This window comes from Meles meles, chromosome 10 (genome assembly GCF_922984935.1).
Source record: "Meles meles chromosome 10, mMelMel3.1 paternal haplotype, whole genome shotgun sequence".
Taxonomy (NCBI): domain Eukaryota; kingdom Metazoa; phylum Chordata; class Mammalia; order Carnivora; family Mustelidae; genus Meles; species Meles meles.
The window spans coordinates 32,009,332-32,033,342 of NC_060075.1; the positions used below are offsets into that span (position 1 = coordinate 32,009,332).

Genomic DNA, 24,011 nt, shown 5'->3' on the forward strand with positions numbered 1-24,011 from the left:
GCCTCCGGGAGGAATATAGCTCTGTTAATCCATTTTGGACTTCTGACTTCTCCATAACTGTAGGATAACAAATTGGTATTCCTTTCGAAAAAGGAATTGAGAGGGGGAAAAAGTTACTTCATTACTATTTATCTTAGTTCTTGTTTACTGAAAATTGTGTGTGTATATGTGTGCTTAGGTGCTTTTATTGATATAGTCATTTCTAAACACAAAAAAATGGTCATTAGAAACACACATACAAAAAAAGTTTTGTTCTTTTGAGTCTTAGAACTATGAGACTTAAAGTTATTGTTTTCCCTAAATTTCCATAAAGAGAGCATACGGCTTTTAAAATATTTTATGTTATGAAGGACTCAATGTGAAATAAATAAAATCACCCTTAGGAGTTAAAGTTGGTATGTACATCTCAAAATAGGGTTTAAAAAAAAATCTAACTTCTCTTCCTCCCTTAATCAACTCTTTAAGTTTATTGTAATTACTGTTACACAGCAATAGAAAATTAATTTACTCTGGTACATTCAGAGGACATAGTTGGACCATCATTCTTGTTATGATGACTCAAGAAACTGAGGTTTTCATTCAGAATTCTGCATCCCTTAGTTTTGTCTTTCCCTTCTCCTCAGTTCTCTGCTTGCCCCAAGGCTAACCAGTAAAAGTTTTCAAATCCTTTAAGGACAATTGATGAGATGGAGTTTTTTAATATGCTTATACTGAAATATTTCTTTCAAATTCTATTTGTAAATTATATTTTGGAAATTTGATATGTAAGTTTTTGCTGCCAGAATGGTGAGCATTACCAACTTGTTGTGCAGTGAGGCTAACTTGGGGTAAAGAGGCATTGCATCCATACCTGCCTTATGCGTAGGAAAGACACCAAAATACAGAGCAATTCTCACATACTAGAAATGCACATCCTATCCTTTAAGTATAGCAATGAAAGGCATCTTAAGCAAACACTTATTTTGTGGGTATCGCAGATTGAATAACAAGACCTCTTAACATATTTAATACATTAGATAATTGATTTTATTCTATTTGATCACACTAATAATAAGAAATCCCAGCAGTCGGGCAGTTGATATGAAAGATGTTTGCCAATTTATAGCATTTTCCTAGCATATAATTCAGGGACAAGACAGGCAGCCAGGACAGCACTGAGTTTTATGGTTTGGAAAAACTAAGAGAGGGGCTTGCTTTCAGGGTGAGTGGAATACGACAGAGATTGGGACAAGGAACAAAACAAGAATTCAGTGACAAAAGCTAAATGTCTTCTGGGGAATAAGTTTGGGAATAAGCTGAAGAGTAGTTACTAGAGGCAACATCAGAAAATAACATTGAGAAACACTAACTGTGAAAGTGCTAAATCTCATAGGTGAGGGATTTGCTGCTGAAATTGCTCTTAACCAAATTCAGGATTGGTCCTAGAATTCTGGTGGGCCTAAATCTTCAAGTTGGACAGAAATTTCTGCTATAGTGAGAAGAGTGGAAATGAAGAGGCTATAAATTAACTAATTAGGGGCTCCAGAAAATATCTTGGAAAATTCAGTAATATAAATTGAAATTCTCAGAAAAATCAATTGAATCAAGTCCTTCAAAATTGATTTAAATCAAAATAGTGACATTATGTATAAAATACTTAAAATTTTTTTACCTCAAATAAGTTAAAATATCCTATTAGATCCTTGAAATTTAAGAATATAGTCATGTTCTAATTTCTTATAAAGTAGTCCATTTGGACCATGTGCAGGAAAGCTTGTATATAAATGGACTATAGGAAAACCAGGAGAGAATTTTATTATAACCCTGATGGTGAAAATTGAAAATACAATAAAATGTATCTTAATTATACTGGAACAAGCGGCAAGTCCTGACTAAACCCATTAATAGGATAATTGCAAGTATATAAAAGTGATTAAGAATAGTATAAAATCATGTTTATATACTTTCTTGTATTCTAAGTATTTCACATTTATTAACGTCATTAATTACCCAACATTGTTTTTCTAGGTCTTGCTGTATAAGACACAGCTAATATTGCTTTGATATTCTACTAATGAATATATAAACAAAAAATAAATCAATGTGAAAATAAAACATATAAAAATCCCAGGTAAAATACTATTTCAAATAGGAAAGTTGAGAACTGAATGAGTACATAACTTAAACATCCAAATTTGAATTTATTGATTCAGAATTTATTTATAAAACACACCAGACAATTCTTAAAGACAAGACCTATTTTCAGTAATTTTAACATATACTTTTTCTTTGCAATGCTGATTTACACTACAAAAGATCATATATAGGAAAGAGGGAGTAAAAGGAAAACAAGAGAGTTGTGTTTAGACTGTAGTATCGTGTGTAGACTATGGTTTAGACACAGAGTATGAGTGGTGTGCTTGTCACACACCAGGATCTGTCACAGAATTTAGCTTATGTTCAGAAAGAAGTCTAATTATCAGGCTGTTAGCAGCCATAAGTGAAAGCTCAGCTCACTGTCTAAACCAAGATAACCGAAGTGTCTTCACTGCTTTGGCACTAATTGGTCATTTGGAGCCCAGGGAGTTTTCAAGACTGACACCAAGAAAATGAGAAGCTTTTGCTTAGTCACTGATGTTTAAGTGACAAAAGGCAAGAGCCTCACTAATCTTACTCCCTGGAAAGACTCAGGAATTTCTCCAAAAACTGATTAGAAACTATCTCTAAAAATGTCTGTGCTGTTTTATTTGCAAGTCATAGTTGGTAGTAGATGTAATACCAAGAAGAAAAGTATTAGTGATGTTTTATATAAATTCAACAATAACAATATTTTACTTCCTGGAAATTGTTTCATAGCCAAACAAAAAGAAAAATATATATCTTTATAACAGATGACAGTTTAGAATTATATCAATTTGAATAGTTTTAAAATTTCACATGTCAAAATACTGGATGTGTGCTACTGATGTTTAGCTACTACTCATCAATTTTCTTTCAAAATAAATGTACATAAAAAAATGTACATAAAATGTGAATTCATTGGAAACTAGACTTCTAATAAATGGAATACAAATTAACTTTATTAAGCAAGATTCCTTTCCATGAGCAATTTCTGCAAAGATTTAGATATTAAGAGATATTAAAACCTTATATTTTTCTGAGGCACTACTCACATTGAGAACTCTTTGCCAGGTATTCTGAAAATGATGGAGGTAGGATTACATCAAATTATTCAGTCTTACCTTATGGCATCAAACTGGGTCACATATTCATACACCAAATGTCATATCGTTCATAAAATGTCACATTAACTCTCTGCTTTAACTGCTATTTTAATTTCACTAATAAGGAAATCAAGTGATTCTTTATTTTTCATTTAAAATAAAATATTTCTATAATCATATGTAGATACAATTCAGTAAAAATTTCAAAAAAAAGAACAAAACTATCTTAGGATCATCAGGATTCAAAACAATATTTTAAGGATATGGTATATTCCTTTCTCTCTTCTATGTTGGGATATCTCTTGGTGTTCTAGGTCTCCTACCTATCTGACAATTTCTACTTCATAACACTCATGGCTTTCTCTTCATGATACTGTTTTTAAAATTTTCTGCTCAGTCTCTGCTCCCTCCATACATACTGCTAATTCATGGTCTCAGTGATCATTAACTGGACAGGAAGTTAGATAGAATGATATATTCCAGGGTTATGTATCAAAGCCGGACATTTCTAGAAGTCAGTCATCTCCTTTTACTTAAAATGACTCTTGGGACAATTCTGTAGGTACTTAAGATCAACATCCACACCTAAACAGGTTACCCTTCTCTTTCTTTTGTGTTCCTGATCTCCATAGGTCACACCATTATCTACCCATTTGTATAAATCAAAGTAAACTGGACATTAATATACATTACTGATATTTTCAAGCCTAAATATAACCTTAAATTTTTGGTGGACCCCAACATGAAAGTAGTTTTTATTATTTATTAATTGAAAATATTGAGATATTAATTGAGAATATTATTTGAGAATCAAAATGCATTCCATAACACTTCAAAACAATTTTACATTTTATCATTAAAGAAATAGAAAAAATGTTTAAATTGAGTGTGTGTGCATGCAGAGGCTATTGTTTATCCAATTTTTATATAATACCTACTTCACATAATACTCCATGGAAACCACAAGCCTGTACTTCACAGATTGAAAAATACAAACTTTTCTTTTTGAAAATAAAATAATGATATATTTTAGACACTCATTATGCCTTGTCTAGCTTATTGGAATAACCTGCCAAAGGCCATTTTTCTCTCATGTTCCCTCATTAGACCCATTCTAATGTAGTTTAATCTGAGAGTTGCTTCTAAAAGACAGATATATTTGATAGCTCCTCCCGTTAGTCCTTCAAAGTTGTACCATCAAGTATGGAAAATCTTAAAAATTTCTTATTATGGTATATAAAGTAATTTGGGGTCTGCTATTATCTTACCTATTCCTCCTATATACATACAATATTGTGCTCATATCAAAGATGCCTGTAGTTTGACAGTTTGGCATGTTTTCACTCCTTCCCTTGGGAAATTGCCCATATTATGTATGCCCTCTAGACACCATTAAAACATCACCATATGTCAAGCTTTGCCTGATTTTCCAAAGTAAGTATCAGACACGCCTTTGATAGAAATTGCTAATAGCTTACTATGACACATATCCTGTTCCATTAAAATTGTCTGCCTTCCAACTAATGTCTGAGCTCCATGAGAATTGATTCAGCCTTATTTATCTTTGTAAGCCTAGTAGGTAGCAAGGCAAGAAACAAAGAGCAGGGGAAGGAAAAGGGGGGGATGGGAGAGGAAGAAAGGGAGATTAACACGCTTCCAAATGACAACCTCTGTCTTCATCTTCAGATTTATCTAACCATCTGCTTACTTATAATTTTTACCTCTATGCTTAGCAGATTCCTCACACCAAACAAATGAACAAACAAACTCCCTCCCCCACTACTTTGTTTTTGTGTTTTTATCTTATGTTATTTTGACTCAGAATGGCCCACACTAACATTTCTACCAACAATCTCTCAATCTCCAGTTCCTCTGGCCACATGTTCCACAAGGCACTTCCTATTTCCTCAGAGTTTTCAAACCACTTTCTTCATTTTTTCACTTAGGCCACTTTACATTCCTTGTGAGGGAAAAAAATTTGTTATATTCACCTTCTCTTTTAATTAGATTTTAAATATCTAGAGGAGAGATCCTAATCACTTTCCATTTCCACATTCCAGAATGCCACACAGTTGGTAGCCAAAAATGCTCTTTAAGCCAAATTTTTTTCAAAAATTATTTTCTGCTGTGACCAAAGCTATAAAGTCATCATCCCATTGTTTTTCATCTACATGTTGACTTAATTTACACCATTTTCAAGAAAGTGCTAAAAGTGGAAAAAAAAAAATAAGGGCACCTGGGTGGCTCAGTTAGTTAAATAGCTGATTCAGTTTCGGCTCAGGTCATGATCTCAGGGTCATGGACTCAAGTCCCACATAGGGCTCTGCATACAGCATGGAGTCTGCTTGAGATTCTCTCCCTCCCTCTTTCTCCCCTACCCTCCCCCCAACCCATACTTGCTCTCTCTCTCTTAAATAGGTAATCTTTTATGAAAATTTAAAAAGATAAAATGCCAAAGATGATACACAGCTCTGAAAAGATAATTTTTTTTAATTCAAATCATGTTTGTCTATGGACATGGTCTGAATTATTTAGAGAAAATACCATGAAAATACAATTGAGAGTCATTTTGAGATTTCTTTAAAATGCAGAGGATTAGTTCAATGTAGCATATCAAAAATAAAGGAAAGTTAAAGGAGAGGATAATTCTGTTTCTGAACTTATTTTTAGAGATTTTATTACAACTAAGGTAAATAAAATTGGCTTTTCATTGAAAGAACAGAGTAAAGGAATAGATTAAATTAGATTTTTATGGAAATAAGGAGAAGATCCAGAAGTTTCTCTTTCAGCTAAAAAGGCTTCATTTCAGGGAATGATTATACATTCTAATCCCAACATATAAAAATAATTGTAAGAATTCTTCTGTTTTCTAAAAATACCCATCTGAATTCCATTTACACAATAAGTAAACAAAATGTTCTTTTAATCAAACTGAAAAAAAAAAGTTTTATTGACTGCTGTTATATTTCCTGTGGCTAAATATGTAAAGATATTATCCAAATTGATTTCACATACTTATTGATTCATCTAAAATCGTTCAGTTCAACAATTTAATTATACACACAAATGTCTGAACCCTAAGTAAGTTACAAAGTCATGTATAGAAATGTTTTTGTATTACCATTGACTTTATAGACATGTCTTGGATTATTTGAGAAAAAAATCATAAAGCACAATTAAGAAGTATTTTGAGCTGTTTCTTAAATACAGACTATTTATTCAACATAACATATCCAAAATAAAAAAGAGTTAGAAAAAAAGAAAAATAATTCTGATCCTGAGCTTATTTTTAGAGAGTTTATTGCATCCAGGGGAAACAAAAACAGCTTCTTATTTAAAGAACCTAATAAAAGAGTAGATTAAGTAAGTCAGCCTATTATGGAAATGGAGATGAGGCCCAGAGGCTTCTTCACTTTCAGTTAAAAGCTTAATTTCTGGAAAGCATTATACTTTGCAATCACAATACATAAAAAGACTCATGAGAATTCGTCTTTTCTTAAGCTTCTTCATAATCCCTTTGCACAGACTTTCCTTTCAGTGGAGGTTTTGGTGTAAATGACAATCGATTTGAGCTTCATTTCAGACACCAGTGTTTTAGGCTGTGTTGTATTGCAACACAGTGAACAGGACTGTGGGCATATATGACTGAGAGCTTTTGGCTGGAAGAGAGATTTTGCTGAAGAAAATCAGGGACATGGAGCTATGTTCAGCATATCCTGAAGAGAAGTATGAGGGTTTGTTTCAAGTAGAGATCATGGCTGGACTTCCATGACCTCTTGAGAGAACATATGGAGATAGAGGCTTCAAATAGAGAGAGAATTTTCATTAAGGATTCTGTGAAATGTTAAGCACCACCTCTTTTGACAAAGATTACAAAGTGTGAGGAAAGTATAAAAAATACTACATAAAACACAGTACTGACTGAGAATTGCAATTTCAGTATCCTTTTTTAACAGAAACATTGGATGTAAAGGCAGAGGCAGGAGGTCAGTGGGAATAAGTATAGCTATGGCGTGCATTATCTCCAGTAACTTCTGAAGCATGAGAAGTCCATGAGGAAGACTGGAGCAAAGAGCACAGAGAGGTGACATGTGTGAAGTACCAAGAAATATTTTAGGAGTGTGTGAGAAGATATTGCATGGGTCTTATGCTCTTAAACCTTATACTGATAGGGCACCTGGGTGGCTCAATTGATTAAGCAATGGCCTTCAGCTCAGGTCATGATCCTGGAGTCCTGGGATCGAGTCCCATATCAGGCTCCCTGCTCAGCAGAGTCTGCTTCTCCTGCTGACCTCTCTCCTCTCATGCTCTCTCTCTCTCTCATTCTCTCTCTCTCTCAAATAAATAAACAACATCTTAAAAAAAAATCCTTATGCTGATAGGGAAAGGGTTCAGCGAAATTTGATTCATTTGTCTTAATATAATGTAATACCTATACAATAATATAATGTATATAATATATGCATAATATACATATATACATTATATAATCACATACATAGTATATAACATATAATATACATATAATAATATGATGTATATAATATAATAATATAATGTATATAATGTAATAATATCTATAACCTGTGACCCATAGCTTATATTGATAATATAAACTAATTTTCATTAGAAAAATCTTCCCTAAAGAATCTTCTTTATAAAATGAATGTAGTTTGTATACGTAAGCAAACAAATATAATGGGAAATACTGTCTCCTCCAACATGGTTTTTCCCACTGACTATCCTAATAATGAGTTATCTATATTGTCTGTCTGCCCTTTTTTCATGTCTATAAAATAAATATAATAATACTGACCTCACTTTATTTTGTTAACATCACTAGCTCAAAAGCAGAATTACAATGAAGATACATTATTGTAATTCTGCTTTTGAGCTCGTTGGATAATCTGGTAATAAAATTTGTGTATATATTAAATTTAGTTAATTAACAACTTAATGAAAATATTCACCATTTTTTGCAAATATTCACCATTTTCTTTTACTCATTAATTCATTCCTTCATAATTTTTGACTGCATAATTGTCAAGTACTGTACTTCATCAAAATCAGGTATTCTGTTATGCTAAGAAACTACTCTATTATTCATATTGTCTGGTGAGAAATAAAAAATGAGTCAAATAAGCTTTTAGTCTCCTGATAATATCTTGTTCGAAGACTTGGAAGGCCTCTTAAAGTAACACAGTCTTTTTTTAGGAAAATCCAGGCCCTTAACTTTTTATGTTTTTCTTTCTTTTGTTATATATCTAATGTGATAGGATCTAAGACAGGACACCAAAAGCTAACAAGTTAATTTTCCATGACTTTTAATACTGGCTTAAAGATGATGTTACTTAACAGTTTTTTTAATAAATTCTTTATTTAAAAAAAATTATTTATTAGAGAGAGCACACAAGCAGGAGGGGCAGGGAGAGGGAGAGAGAGAGAATCCCAAGAAGACTCACACTGAGTGTGGAGCCCTACTCCTGAGATCACAACCTGAGCTGGAACCAATTATGAGATGTTTAACCACCCGTGTCACCCAGGCACCCCATTGCTACTTAACTTTTTTTTATGATTAATCATACATTTAAAAATATCTTCAAAATTAATACTTAATTAAAAATGTATTTTAGAGAGGATGGGGTAACTGGGTGATGGACATTGAGGAGGGCACGTGATGTAATGAGACCTGGGTATTATATGAGACTGATGAATTGCTGAACACTACCTCTGAAACTAATAATATGCTATATATTAATTAATTGAATTTATTTTTTAAAAGATTGTATTTATTTATTTGACACACAGAGAGAGGGAGAGAGCATGTACAGGCAAGAGAGAAACAGACTCCCAGCTGAGCAAAGATCCTGATGCAGAACTTGGTCCCAGACCCTAGGATCATGACCTGAGCTGTAAACAGCTGCTTAACCAACTGAGCCACCCAGGTGCCCCTAATTAATTGAATTTAAATAAATAGGTAAATAAATAAATAATTTTTTTAAATTATTTTATGTATGATATCCAAGTGTTAGATTTTAGGTAATTTACAAAAGTAGAAAACAAATTCAAAGTAATAATATTTATCAGCTATTAAATATTCAATACATTTTGATTTATATAATGTATTGAAAATATTAGTATGCGGGGCGCCTGGGTGGCTCAGATGGTTAAGCATCTGCCTTCAGCTCAGGTCATGATCCCAGGGTCCTGGGATGGAGCCCCACCTCAGTCTCCCTGTTCAGCAGGGAGTCTGCTTTCCCCTCTGCCTCTGCCTCTCTCCCCTGCTCATGCTCCCCCTCTCTCTCAAACGAATAAATAAAATCTTAAAAAAAAGAAAAAAGAAAAGCAAATATTAGTATGAGTGAAAGGAAAAGTTGAAATAAGGCAAATCAGTTTAGAGCATAGCTCTAAGAACACAGAGCAAACTAAATGGGTAAAAATGCACACTTTATTTTTTGTTTTGAATAAAATATTTGAATCAATATTAAGTCATTTAGTTCTTAATGAAATGGTGAACTGAACACCTATTATAGTGACTTTGAGGAAATTACAAAAGTGTGATAGAGATCTGAGGAACTATTGTTGAAATTAAAAGTGGGCGTGTGTAAGAGAGGTCCTATCAGCAGTCTTGATAAGAGGTGCTTAATTGAAAAGAGAAGATTGTATAAACTCTCAGTTTTTCTATTAATTTACAAAGATATCTTAGGGAACCTTGGTGGCTCAGTCGTTTAAGCATCACCTTCAGCTCAGGTCATAATCTCAAGGGTCCTAGGATCGGGTTCCACATTGAGCTTCCTGCTCTGCAGAGAGCCTGCTTCTCTCTCTCCCTCTGCTGCTCGCACTGTTTGTGCTCTCTCTCTCTCTCTGTCATGTAAATAAATAAAATCTTTAAAAAAAATATGCATCTTAAAATGATATAAACGTCCTTTCCTAGACCTTGTTATTGTTTTTTATTTTATTATATAACACTTACCTCTGAGTCATTACTTAGAGTTTCCCAATATTCTTCTGTTGTTTGATTGTGGTAAGTTGTATACAAATGCGCAACTCAATGAATATTCACAAAGTGGACACACCCAAGTAAACAGCACTCTGGTCAAGAAACAGAGCATTACCACTGCCCAAGAAACTACCACCATCCTCTTCCCTAGTTTCTAACCATATCTTCTCCCAGGGATATCCAGCATTTTTTTACTTTACATTAATTGAATCACATGGTATGAATTGTTTTGTGTCTGACCTCTTGTACCCAACATTATATCTTTAATGCTGTTGTGTATAGTAGTAGTTTATTCATTCTTGCATATTGTTTTGTTGCATGCACACATTGCAATGTTTATTTTTCCATTAATGTACATCTGGATTGTTTCCCTTTGTAGACCCTAATTAATGGGCTTGCTGTGAACATTTTTATACCTTTCTTTTGGTTAACTTATTTACACAATTCTGCTGAGTATATCCCAAAGATGGGAACTGTTGGGTCATAGAGCATGGGTAAAAGGGACATCTCAACCGTAGCAAATATTGACAAACAGTTTTCCAAACAACCTGTAGCAGTGTACATTTATCCAAGCACTGCAGGAATTCCATTTATTCCATAGTCTTGACATTTTATTAAATTCAACACAAAATTGGGACGCCTGGGTGTCTCAGTGGATTAAGCCGCTGCCTTTGGCTCAGGTCATGATCTCAGGGTCCTGGGATCGAGTCCCGCATCAGGCTCTCTGCTCAGCAGGGAACCTGCTTCCCTCTCTCTCTCTCTCTCTCTGCCTGCCTCTCCATCTACTTGTGATCTCACTCTGTCAAATAAATAAAATCTTTAAAAAAAAAAAGTCTTTCTAAAATTCAACACAAAATTGTTATTTTGACATTCTCTCTCTCTTTTTTAATTATGCCATTCTTTATGGGGTTTTGGTAATAACATTTATGACTTTAATTTGCATTTCCCTGATTACTAATGAGTTGAAGGGCCCCTTTTTATGTATTTGTTGATCATTTGGATAGCTTTTTAATGTCATGACTCTTCAAATATTTGTATGTTTTTTTCTCACTGATCTGTAAAAGTTCTCTATACAGTCTCATCATAAGTACTTTGTCCAATGTGCACACTGTAAAATATCTCTTCCCACTTGGTGGCTTTCATTTCCCATCTTCTAAAGGTGTTTTTTGATGAACAAAATTATTAACTTTAATGAAATCTAGTACTTAATCTTGATGGGTTAGCACGTTTTGTGTTGGATTTAAGAAATCTTTGTCCACTCTAAGATCACAAAAATGTTTCCTTCTAAAAGCTTTACTGTTTCAATGTTCAAATTTAAGTCTATATTCATCTTAAATTTATTGTTTTGTATGAAATGTGGTAGGAGTAAAAACTGATTTTTTTCTTTTTTTTTTTTTTTAAAGATTTTATTTATTCATTTGACAGAGAGAGAGAGATCACAAGTAGGCAGAGAGGCAGGCAGAGAGAGAGGAAGGGAAGCAGGCTCCCTGCGGAGCAGAGAGCCCGATGCGGGGCTCGATCCCAGGACCCTGAGATCATGACCTGAGCCGAAGGCAGCGGCTTAATCCACTGAGCCACCCAGGCGCCCCAAAACTGATTTTTTTTCATACAGTTACCTAACTGTCCATGCACCATGTCACTGAAAGGACCACTGTTGTTTCCTCACTGCAGTGTAGAATCATCTGTTTTACATCAGGTGACAATACATGTGTGGGTCATTGTCTGAACACTAGAACCAATTCCCTATTTGTCTAATCTTGTATCCACACCACAACATTATTTTCTACAGCTCAATAGGCTTGACAATCTTTTAGTGTAAGTCTCCCACTTTGATCTCTGTGTTCAAGATTACCTTTAGTATTGCACCTAGTGTTAACTTTATAATTTTGGCCAAGAAAAAAAAATAGCTGGAATTTTGATTGGGATTGGTTGAACATAAAATACTGATTCTTCCAATATGTAAAGCAGAACATTTTTCCATTTATTTAGGAACTTAATAACCCTTGATAACTTTTTTTTTTCTCTTTTAAAATTTAACTTTTAATCAGCCAAACATCTTGCACAGACCCTGAGCCAGACCTGCATCTTGTTTTTTCCCCTGAATGATCACCTTTCCCAGCTCTTCCTGGGCTGCCCGGTTTTTTGGGTCTACCTCCAGCACCTTCCTGAGGTCAGCAGTTGCTTTTTCAAGGGAACCAAGGGCAGCCTGGGCAACCCCTCTTCGGTACAAGGCCTTTAAATGGTCAGGCTCCTGCTCCAGTGCTCGGTCACAGCTCTGGGCTGCCAGCTGGGGCAGCCGTAGCAACAACTGACAGGCAGCCAGGTTGGCAAAAAGAACAGGTCGTTCTGGAGGGCCAAGTGGAGGTAAAGTCAGCAGCAGCCGAAGAGCCCGTCCATAGCATCTGGCAGCCCCTTCAGGGTTCCCAGCTCGAAATAATTCTGTGCCCCTTGCACGTTCTTCCCTGGCCATGGCTTCCTTCTCACTGGCATCCAGCTCTCAGGAGTCCCTGCCCTGAGTGAAGGAGGCCTGTGAGCCTGAAAGGAGATTCAGAGTGCTCAGAGAGCTGAAGCTCTGCCTCCTCACCTTGACACATGGACTCCAAGCATTTCTCTGAGTTCCCCCCAAGTCCCCTCCCTCCACGGGCCTAACCCCATAGTTATCTCTGTCCAGCCCTCTGGCAGGCCTGACCCAAAGAAAACCTAAAAGCCAGTACCCAGCAGCAGGAGCCTAGCTTGGGTTTGTCCAAGCCATGGCCGTGGATTATGGTCTTCTTAACAAAGCTCCCATCCGGGCAGTACCAGAGATCGGAAGCTTGAAGTGGCTCTGGTATCTCACTGGTTGATCCATGAGATTTAGCAGAGTCTCCTTGAAGTCCAGCTGCCAGTTTTTTAGTCCCTTGAGGTTTCTTCAGAATTTGGCTGGCTGGATTTGGGCTCACTCTCAGCTCAAGGATTTCAGTAGGAGGGTCTTGGGGCTGCTGACTAATCTCAGTAGTTGAATCAAGGTTCTCCTGGGGTTTCTTTTCCCATTGTTGTTGGGGTTGCCAGGTGTCCTCTCCCATTGAATTGACTGGTGGCGTCTCCATTTGGCTGCCTGGTCCTTTCCACGGGGGGTGAACAGTTTTAGTCGAATGGGATGATCAGTTTCAGATTAGCACCTGGGCAGCAAAAACGCCTAGCCTGGTGGCAATAGACGGAGGACCATTAGAGTCACCTCTCCTTCCGATGCTAAGTGCTTCCTGAGTACAGTCCTCAGAGTCATGCTCCAGGCAAAGAGGACGGCCAGAGCCAGGGGCATCTGGGAACAATTACAGATAACACTGGAACCTGCCAGGCTACGAATCTAATCCACTAACTTTTTTTTTTTTAAATCAAGATCTTTCATCCGATTTTCTCCTAGGAATTTGATGTTTTTTATTGTTAACATAATGGAAATTTTAATTTAATTTTCTATTTCTTTATTTCTGAGTTATGGAAATATAACTACTGTAAGTGTTATCCTTGTTTTCAGTAGGTATCTAAATTATTTTCATAATTGTAAATTCATCTTTAGAATTTGAGGGCACCTAGCATAAATAATCATGTTATCTGCAAAAAGAGATGCTTTCTCTTTCCAAACCTCTTGTCTTTTATTTCCTTTCTCTATTTCACTGGGTAGGATGTCAAATTGAAGTGGTGATAGCTAGGATACTTGCTTCATTGCTGATCTAAGGAGGAAGTATTAAGTATAATGTTTGCTCTAGAATTTTTGTAGGTATTCTATCAGATTAAGGGATTTTGTTAACTTAATATGCTAAAAGTTATTTTGGGGTTTTTTGGTAACATAAATATGTCTAATTTTATTGGATACTTCTATTATGACCTTAGATTTTAAGTGGATCCTTGTAGCAGAATATAGATGCATTTTCTTTTTATCCAATCTCACAATCTTCATCTTTTAATTGGAGTGTTTAACCCATTTAAATTAAAAGTAGTTGGATTTCTATATAAAATTTTATTATTTATTTTCTACTGAATTCATATGCTTTGCATTCTTTTTCTCGCTCTTTTCTTGCCTTTATTTAGATTAATCGATATTTTTGTTATTCTATTTCTTCCCCTGCCCACCATCAAGCCACTGCTTAACATATTCTTTCACTATTCATTTCATATTAACTTTAGAGATTAAAAATTCCTCCTTGACTTTTACCACTTCTCAAATAATGCAGATCAACTTACTTCTGTATCCTCTTCTCTCACAATTTGTTATTTTTAACACACATTTAATTTCTATATATGTATTGAAATATGAAACTATATTGCTAGTAATGTTTTGTGAAGTCAATATTACTTTATGTCCATTCACACATTGGGTTTTCTTTGGCTGTTTTTTCTTTTCAATATTTTTGTGAACCTGCTTTCTGTCTGAAGGACTCTTTTTCATGTATTTTATAATACATATGTACTGGGAATGGATTTTGTCATTTCCTTAATGTCCAAAATTGTTTTTATTTTGCTTTTCATTGGGGAGTACATATTTGCATAGTTCAGAATTGGAACTAATTTATTTAATTTATTGCTTCATAGCATTTCATTATTTTCTGGCTTCCACTATTCTGTTGAGAAGCCGCATCTCAGAATCATTGTTTCTCCCCTGAAGGAAATGTCTTACATTTTTCTCTCTGTCTTGTCAGCAATTTGATTATAATGTCTAGATACAGTTCTTGTATTTTCTTTTTTTTAAAATATTTTACTTATTTATTTGTCAGAGAGAGAAAAAGCAAGCACAAGCAGGGGAAGCAGCAGTCAGAGGGAGAAGCAGGCTCCCTGCCAAGCAAGGAGCCCAATGCAGGAGTTGGTCCCAGAACCCTGGAATCCTGACCTAAGCCAAAGGCAGATGCTTAACCAACTGAACCACCTAGGCATCTCAAGTTCTTGTATTTTCATGCATGGGTTATTAGAGCTTCTGAAAACTGAGGATTAATATCTTTCATTACTTGGATAATTTTTGGACTGTTCCCTATATGAATATATTTTTCTGTGCATTATCTTTCTTTTCTTGATACCGTTTCCCAACTCATTCTCTTTCTCTCTCTTCTGTAGCTTTCTCTCCTCCTGTACTCTCCCTCTGTCTGTGTCTCTGTCTCTGTCTCTCTCTGTCTCTGTCTCTCTCTCTCTCACACACACACACACACACACACACACTTTCTTGGTTTTTCTGTCTTTTCATTTGAATATGCTCTACTAACATATATTCCAGTCATTTTTTGGTCTTCGAATAGAGCTAAACAGCTGTTAAATCTACTCAAAAATTTCAATATTTCACCCACTGCGTTTTATGAAGAATTTACTTTAAGTTTATTATTTAACAAATTTCTGCTATAGTTCATTTGTGAAAACTCATTCCTTATATTATGAGTTATTTTGAAGTAGTCAAGGGAGGGAGAAAACTATACTCCATCCTTTGTAGCATCTCTGAAAGAACTCTGATAGCCATCAGCCACCTGAAAAGGAAAAAGAGAAAACTGAGCTCATAGAGGCAGTAGCACCAATTATAAAGAAGAAAATTGTCAGTAAAGGCCTATTTTGAGAAAATTTCATCCCTTAAACAGCTGGCTCAGAGCTCTAATAGAGCAATAATAGTCTCCTAGTAAATCTGTAGAACTTAGGAGCAATTACCCCCCAGCTATTATGCCAAATAGTCCCATTAGTGGCTCTATCTAGCTTCTAAGGACACTGTGTTTGACATGGTCACACACAGTTCAGAGAGTTAAGAGAATAAAGGAAGAAAAAGTTCTCTTTGCTTCCTCACAAATAGACCCATAGCAGACATGGAATTTAGTCAGGCCAACTCAGTTGGTGGCACTTTCAGAAAGAAGATTTAAAATAAATCACACAGTTTCCATCTCTGCAACTGAAGTGAAAGAGGAGCTTATACCAATAAGTACTTTAATTTTTTTTCTTTTTTTAAAATTTTAATTCCAGTTTGGTTCACATACAGTGCTGTATTAGTTTCAGATGTACAACACAGTGATTCAATAATTATATACATTGCTCAGTGTTCGTCATGATAAGTGTACTCTTAATCCCCTTCACCTTTTTCACCCATCCCTCCACTCACTTACCCCCTGGTAACCATCAGTTTGTTCTCTATAGTTAAGAGTATGTTTTATGGTTTGTCTCTCTTTTTTGTTCATTTGTTTTGTTTCTTGAATTCCACATATGAGTTAAATCACATGGTATCTTCACTTTGTGTATGTATATACACACACCCCCCACATCTTTATACATTCATCTATCAGTAGACATTTGGGTTTCTTCATAATTTGGATATTGTAAATAATTCTGCAATAAACATAGGGTGCATGTATCTTTTCAAATAGATGTTTTTGTATTCTTTGGGTAAATATCCAATAGTGGAAATACTGTGTCATATGCTAATTCTATTTTTAATTTTTTGAGGAATCTCAATACTGTTTTCCACAGTGGCTGTACCAATTTAAATTCCCACCAACAGTGCACAAAGGTTCTTTTTTCTCCATATCCTTGCCAACACTTCTTTCTTGTGTTTTTGATTTTAGCCATTGTGACAGGTGTGAGGTGATATCTCTGTGTGGTTTTGATTTGAATTTCCCTAATGATGAGTGACGCTGAGCATCTTTTCATGTGTCTATTGACCATCTGCATGCTTTCTTTAGAAAAATGTCTGTTCGAGTCTTCTGCCCTTTTTTAAAATTGGATTATTTTGTTTTTTTTGGTGTCGAGTTGTATAAGTTCTTTATGTATTTTGGATACAAACGCCTTATCGGATATGTCATTTGCAAATATTTTTTTTTTCCATTCAGCAAGTTGTCTTTTAGTTTTCTTGATTGTTTCCTTCACTGTGCAAAAGCTTTTTATTTTTATGTAGTCTGATTAGTTTATTTTTGCTTTTGTTTACCTTGCCTTAAGAGACATACCTAGGAAATGTTGTTACAGCCAATGCCAGAGAAATTACTGCCTGTACTTTCTTTTAGGTTTTTGTTTCTGTTTTTGTTTTTTTTTATGATTTCAGGTCTCACATTTAAATCTTTAATCCATCTTGAGTTTATTTTTGTGTATGGTGTAAGAGAGTGGTCTAGTTTCATTCTTCTGCATGTAGCTGTCCAGCTTTCCCAACACCATTTGTTGAAGAGACTATATTTTTGCCATTCCATATTCTTGCCTCCTTTGTCAAAGATTAATTGACCATATAATCAGGAATTTATTGCTGGGCTCTCTACTCTGTTCTGTTGATACATGTGCCTATTTTTGTGCTAATACCACACTGTTTTGATTACTATAACTTTGTAATATATACTTGAAGTCTGGAATTGTGATACTGCCAGTTTCACTTTTCTCTTTCAAGATTTCTTTGGCTATTTGGGGTCTTTTGTGGTTCCATACAAATTTTAGGATTGTTATAGTTCTGTGAAAAGTGCTCTTGGTATTTTGATAGGGATTGCATTGAGACTGTAGACTGCTTTAGGTAGTAGGGACATGGAATATCTTTCAATTTGTTTGTGTTTGTGTCATTCAATTTGTTTGTGTCATCTGTAATTTCTTTCACCATTGTGTTATAGTTTTCAGAGTACAGATCTTTCACCTCCTTGGTTAAGTTTATTCCTAAGTATTTTATTATTTTGGTGCAACTGTAATGGGGTTGTTTTCTTAACTTCTCTTTCTGCTGTCGTGGCTGGCGTGACAACACGACCAGGGTCGAGAGGGTAAGAGGATGATGAAAAGAGGTTAAAGAAACAAAAAGATGGGGGTAGGAGGGACAAAGTGTATGGTGTCCAAACAATGCCAAGTTTATTTGAGATTGTAAAGTCATTATATAGTGTACAGAAACAATGACAAGGAAGTTTCTTACTTGACTGATTGTAAAGAAAATTACTACATGTACATGCTAGCTCTCCTGGCCTCCCCTTGTTCTGTTTCCCATGCCCTAGCAACAGACCCTCTGACGCCAGTGATCTTTGTCTTTAAGTAATCTATTAACCAGGTACACCATCTTATAATGGTATGATTTATATGGTTTGTGCAAGTACAGTATAAACCCACAATAGCTTAGTAGCCTAGCTAAAGACATGCAGGCAGTCATGTCGGCGAGTCTTGGAATCCATAGCTCAGGCCCCTTCTCAAGCGTACTCTACTTTTACACCCACAAGGTTATTAATCCTTGAGCTTCAAGGAGGCGCAAGCCAGGGCCTGGTTTGGTCTCCTGACTCCAGCTCAGTCCATGGCCGCCTACATTCTGCTACTTTATTATTAGTGTATAGAAATGCAACAGATTTCTGTAAAATGACTTGTGTCTTGCAACCTTATTGAATTCATTTATCATTTCTTGTAGGTTTTTTTTTTTTGTGGTTTTTAGGGTTTTCTATATCGCCTGCAAATAGTGAAAGTTTTACTTCCTTCTTGCCGATATGGATGCCTTTCATTTCTTTTACTTAATTGATTGTTGTGACTAGGATTTCTAATATTATGTTGAATAAGAATAGAGAGATGGAAATCCCTGTCTTATTCCTGACTTTGGGGAGAAAACTCTCTGTTTTTCTCCATTGGTGATAATGTTACCTGTGGGTTTTCATCTATGGCCTTTATATGTCAAGGTATGTAAACCTACTTTCTTCAATACATTTTTTACTTTGTCAAATGCTTTTTCTGCATCTATTAAAATGATCATATCATTTTTATCCTTTCTCTTGTTGATGCAATGTATCATGCAGACTGATTTGCTAAAAATTATTTTTAAAATACTTGAAGTAAAATGGTCAGAAGACATGAACAGACACTTCTCCAAAGGCGACATACAAATGGCTAACAGACACATGAAAAAATGTTCATCATCATTAGCTATAAGAGAGATTCAAATCAAAACCACATTGAGATATCACCTTATACCAGTAAGAATGGCCAGAATTGACAGTAAACAACATGTGTTGGAGAGGATGTGGAGAAAGGGGAAACCTCTTAAACTGTTGGTGGAAGTGCATGTTGGTGTAGTCACTTTGGAAAACAGTGTGAAGATTCCTTAAGAAATTAAAAAGAGATTCCCTATGACCCTACAATTGCATTACTGGGTATTTACCGCAAGGACACTGATGTAGTGAAAAGAAGGGCCACCTGTACCCCAATGTTCATAGCAGCAATGGCCACAGTCGCCAAACTGTGGAAAGAAACAAGATACCCTTCAACAGATAAAGGGATAAAGAAGATATGGTCCATATATACAATGGAGTATTATGTCTCCATCAGAAATGATAAATACCCAACTTTTGTATCAACATGGATGGGACTGGAAGAGATTATGCTGAGTGAAATAAGTCAAGGGGAAAGTAAATTATTGTATGGTTTCCCTTACTTGTGGAATATATGGAATAACACAGAGGACATTGGGAGATGGAAAGGAGAAGTGAGTTTGGGGAAATTCGACAGGGAGACAAACCATAAGACTGTGGACTCTGAGAAACAAACTGAGGGTTTTGGAGGGGAGAGAGGTGGGGGGTTGGTTGAGCCTGGTGGTAGGTATTATGGAAGGCACATATTGCATGGAGCACTGTGTGTGGTGCATCAACAATGAATTCTGGAACACTGAAAAGAAATAAAATGGAAATAAAATAAAATAAAATAAATAAAATAAATACTTGAAGTAGATCTGCCCCAAGTTCCCAAATTCATATGTTTGAGTTCTAATTCCCAATGTGACTCTGCTTGGAGATAGGGCTTCTTGTAGGTAATGAAGGTTGAATGAGGTCATAAGAGTGGGGTCTTAATCCAACAGGTTGATGACTTTGTAAGAAGAGAAAGAGAGAAATGTTTCTTTTTCTTTCCACCATATGTGAACACAATGAGAAGGCAGCCATGTGCAAACCAGGAAGAGAATCCTCTCTGGGAACCATCAGCCAGTACATGGATCTTGGACTTCCAACATCCAGAACTGTGATAAAATAAATTTCTGTTGTTTGAGTCTGTGATATTTTGTTATAGCAGCCTGCGCTGACTAATACATAACTCTTTTGAGTTTCTGGCTCTGTTCTAGATGCATTATGGGCATTATAACACTTAATATCATCTAATATAAAAGTTAATAAATTGTCTTCATTTGCTAACAATAAGGAAGTTGATGGTCTGAGAAATGTGCCTTAAATTTCTCTTACATTTTTTTGGCTCTGATGATCTTTTTACATCACATAAACAATTTCTCATCAAATGAACGATTCAGACTTTTTTAGGCATTTATTAATTAAACAGTTCAATTAAAAGGCATTGAAACAATTAAATTAAACAATTAAAAGGCATTGAAAGGAAAAGAGGACATTGCACTAAACCTCTGGGCAAGGTAGACTTACAGGTTTAGGGTGGATCCTTAAGTCAATTAAATATATCTCATTATTTAGATGATTATCATGACATTATTTCCTTTGCATTCTCCTCAAATTGTTATATTGTATAAAAACCTAACTGTAGCATTTTTAAATTTTTTTAAAGATTTTATTTATTTATTTATTTAACAGAGAAAGAGAGAGATCACAAGTAGGCAGAGAGGCAGGCAGAGAGAGAGGGAAGCAGGCTCCCTGCTGAGCAGAGAGCTGGATGCGGGGCTCGATCCCAGGACCCTGAGATCATGACCTGAGCCAAAGGCAGAGGCTTCACCCACTGAGCCATCCAGGTGCTCCCCTAACTGTAGCATTTTAATCATCAAGATAAAAAAGTTTGAACACTTCAGATTTTACTTTTTTTTTAATGGATTGTAAATTTACCATGCATAGAAACAGTATTTCCCTTTTATTTGCAGCAGTTGTGATCTGCATTTTAATCCATGAATATAGAAACTTACTAATTATCTTTTTTTATTCTATTAGTTGCACCATAGTTAAAAAAAAAGTTAGGTTTGTTTTTGTTAAATGCTTTCTGGGAGGCATCATATTGGATAATGGATAAGTAAGCTTGGTATAGTATTTGAAGAGTATCTTTCTGCCTTTAAAAAATCTTTTATTAATTTATGAATTATCTCAAGTTTGATTTAATATGTTGGAATTCTAGTATTATCACTTATTATGAAGGCTTGGGTAAGTTATACTCTCTATGCCTCTATTTTCCCATCTGTAAAATAGGATTAATGAATTTATTTATAGGGATTAATGTAATTTTAAAATAATGTATAAAAATACCTTAATGTTTAGTAAATACCACCCCCAAATTTTTGTTTTCCTGTGTTTTTGTGGGTAGAATTTCTCAAATCAAAGTGCCTACAGTGGGTTTGACAAATATATTGGGTTTAGTTCTTTCAAGACACTTGGCAAAGCAAGTCTACATCTAATGCAATTAGATATTTTACATTTTTCATTTCACCAAATGAACCAGGACCTCTATTTTGGTATGTTTTAAAGATCTATCAGATCTATTTATCCAATTCAGATTTTTAAGAGGTCTAGATTATGCAAAATGCAGGGTTGGTTATGAAAAGATATAGATATAATAGATTCATGGGTTAAAGATTACAGAAATTCATTTCAATGAAAAACATTGACTCAGGTTTTCCATGTGACTGTTGAACAAGTCCTATGACAGTGAGCTCTACCTGATCATTTTAACCACTTTACTCAAAATGGACATGAAAATATCTCTTTCCCAGAGGATCACTCTGCATTCTTTCCTCCATGAAGTTATGGGTACTAATGGATGCACATGGCTTTAGCTGCTTCTCTTCTGTAACAATGTGTGCAGAAACAGATTAGTGTTAATTCAAAATATTTGTTAAATGAAATAAATAAAATAAATGAAAATAAATAAAAAATGAAATAAATAAAATTAAATTAAAAAATAAATCATTTGACAGTTAAGTATTTGTTGTATTTTCAAAGCAAGGAAACTATTGAAGGTAGAGAATTTATTAAGCACAGAAACGTAAACTCTTAATGACATCTCATTGATACTCATTTAACTGTTCTTATAACCAGAGGATGTCTCTGTAAGTACACCTTCATTATTCACAAGAAAAAAAGTGCTTCGTGAAAGCTATCAAAATCAATTATAGTTTGTCCACTTTGGGGGGCCAATGAGGCAGAGAATTAACCTCCAACTAATTTCCAAAGTCATTTACCAGCTGACGGCTTAGTACATTTACTGCCATGGGCACCAGGCACTTTGGAACATTTGCAAAATGCATGCTGTAGAGTGCAAGAAACCTATCATTTGGGTCATGATAGACCCCTGAGCCATAAATTTTCTTAAATGTATTTTATACTCGTAAAATCCCCTGAGGTCCAGTAAATACACAATTTAGTTTTATTATTAAAAATATCTCTAGGGGCCCCTGGGTGGCTCAGTGGGTTGAGCCTCTGCCTTCGGCTCGGGTCATGGTCTCGGGGTCCTGGGATCGAGCCCCGCGTCGGGCTCTCTGCTCGGCAGGGAGCCTGCTCCCCCACACCCCTGCCTACTTGTGATCTCTCTCTCTCTGTCATGTAAATAAATAAAATCTTAAAAAAAAAATCTCTAAAGTTGGGGCACCTGGGTGGCTCAGTGGGTTAAAGCCTCTGCCTTCAGCTCAGGTCATGATCCCAGGGTCCTGGGATTGAGACTCTGCTCAGCGGGGAGCCTGCTTCCCTTCCTCTCTCTGCCTGCCTCTCTGCCTACTTGTGATCTCTGTCTATCAAATAAATAAATAATCTTTAAAAAAAAATCTCTAAAGTCGACAAGAAATCCTGTGCTCTCTAACACAAACTAAAAATCTTCTGGTCACTTATTAAATTATTCTAAAAGGCACAGTAAAGCTATAGGATTATCATGAGTTTGGATGAATGTTATGTTGCATTCCTTGTACAATAACAAAACAAATAAGCAGGAACCCATCCAGACAGTATGACTCTTACAGATGATGAACTCTCTTAAAGTAAATGATAGCTTAAAGTAAAAAATGAAATCATTAATGACTTAATGGATACTGTGGTCTACTTCTAGGTTCTAAGTTATTGGAATAGATAATACAAACATATTAACTCTCTAGAGGCACACTCTCTAGTTGTATAAAGATTTGGTCACGTTTTGCATGGAGCACTGGGTGTTGTGCAAAAAGAATGAATACTGTTACGCTGAAAAAATAAATAAAAAGGGAAAAAAAATTAAAAAAAAAAAAGATTTGGTCAAAATCTAATTATCTTATATTTTTACAATGAAACTATTTATATCATCTGAGAGTCTGATTTGGACATTACTCTAAAATGTGGAAAACCTTGTACTTTCTATTTAAATGCATATATGTATTACCCATTGTGGGCAATATGCAGCTCTTTAAATAAAAGCACTAACTTAATACAAAATAGGTTAGGGAAAAAATGTTTCCAGAGATGTCAGGGTAACAGGATGAGAATATGTAACAATGTGCTTAGCATCAACATGTCTGAGAAAATCCTCTTTATGCATTCGGCCAGACAGATAAATTCATCTACATCAACCTCTAAGAAAGATAACCTAATAAAGATGCAGTGTGAAAGGAAATTGATATTTGGTCAGGGGGGAAAGAACAAATGAACATTTGTTAGAATATATTCACACCATTGTTTCGAATACTGACTGATCAAATGAGATTTAAATACCCACGTTTTCAAAAGAAGAAGACACTTAATAGTGTTTGTTTTGTTTTTCTGCTCCAGAATCTAACCAGGTACAATGTTTCCTAATTCAATCTTGATAATATTTATCTCATTAATTCAATGGCCTTGGACTTATAATTATCATATTACGCATACAGAATGAGCTCTCAAGACAGTCACAACAGCAGATAAATATACTCAGAGGGCTAGTTA

The 24,011-nt window shown here is 35.2% G+C and overlaps 1 pseudogene; it reads right to left on the reverse strand.

Moving 5' to 3' along the window:
- Positions 1-12,247: 12,247 nt before the first annotated feature.
- On the reverse strand, positions 12,248-13,302 carry LOC123951371 (annotated as a pseudogene).
- Between the last annotated feature and the right edge of the window lie 10,709 nt (positions 13,303-24,011).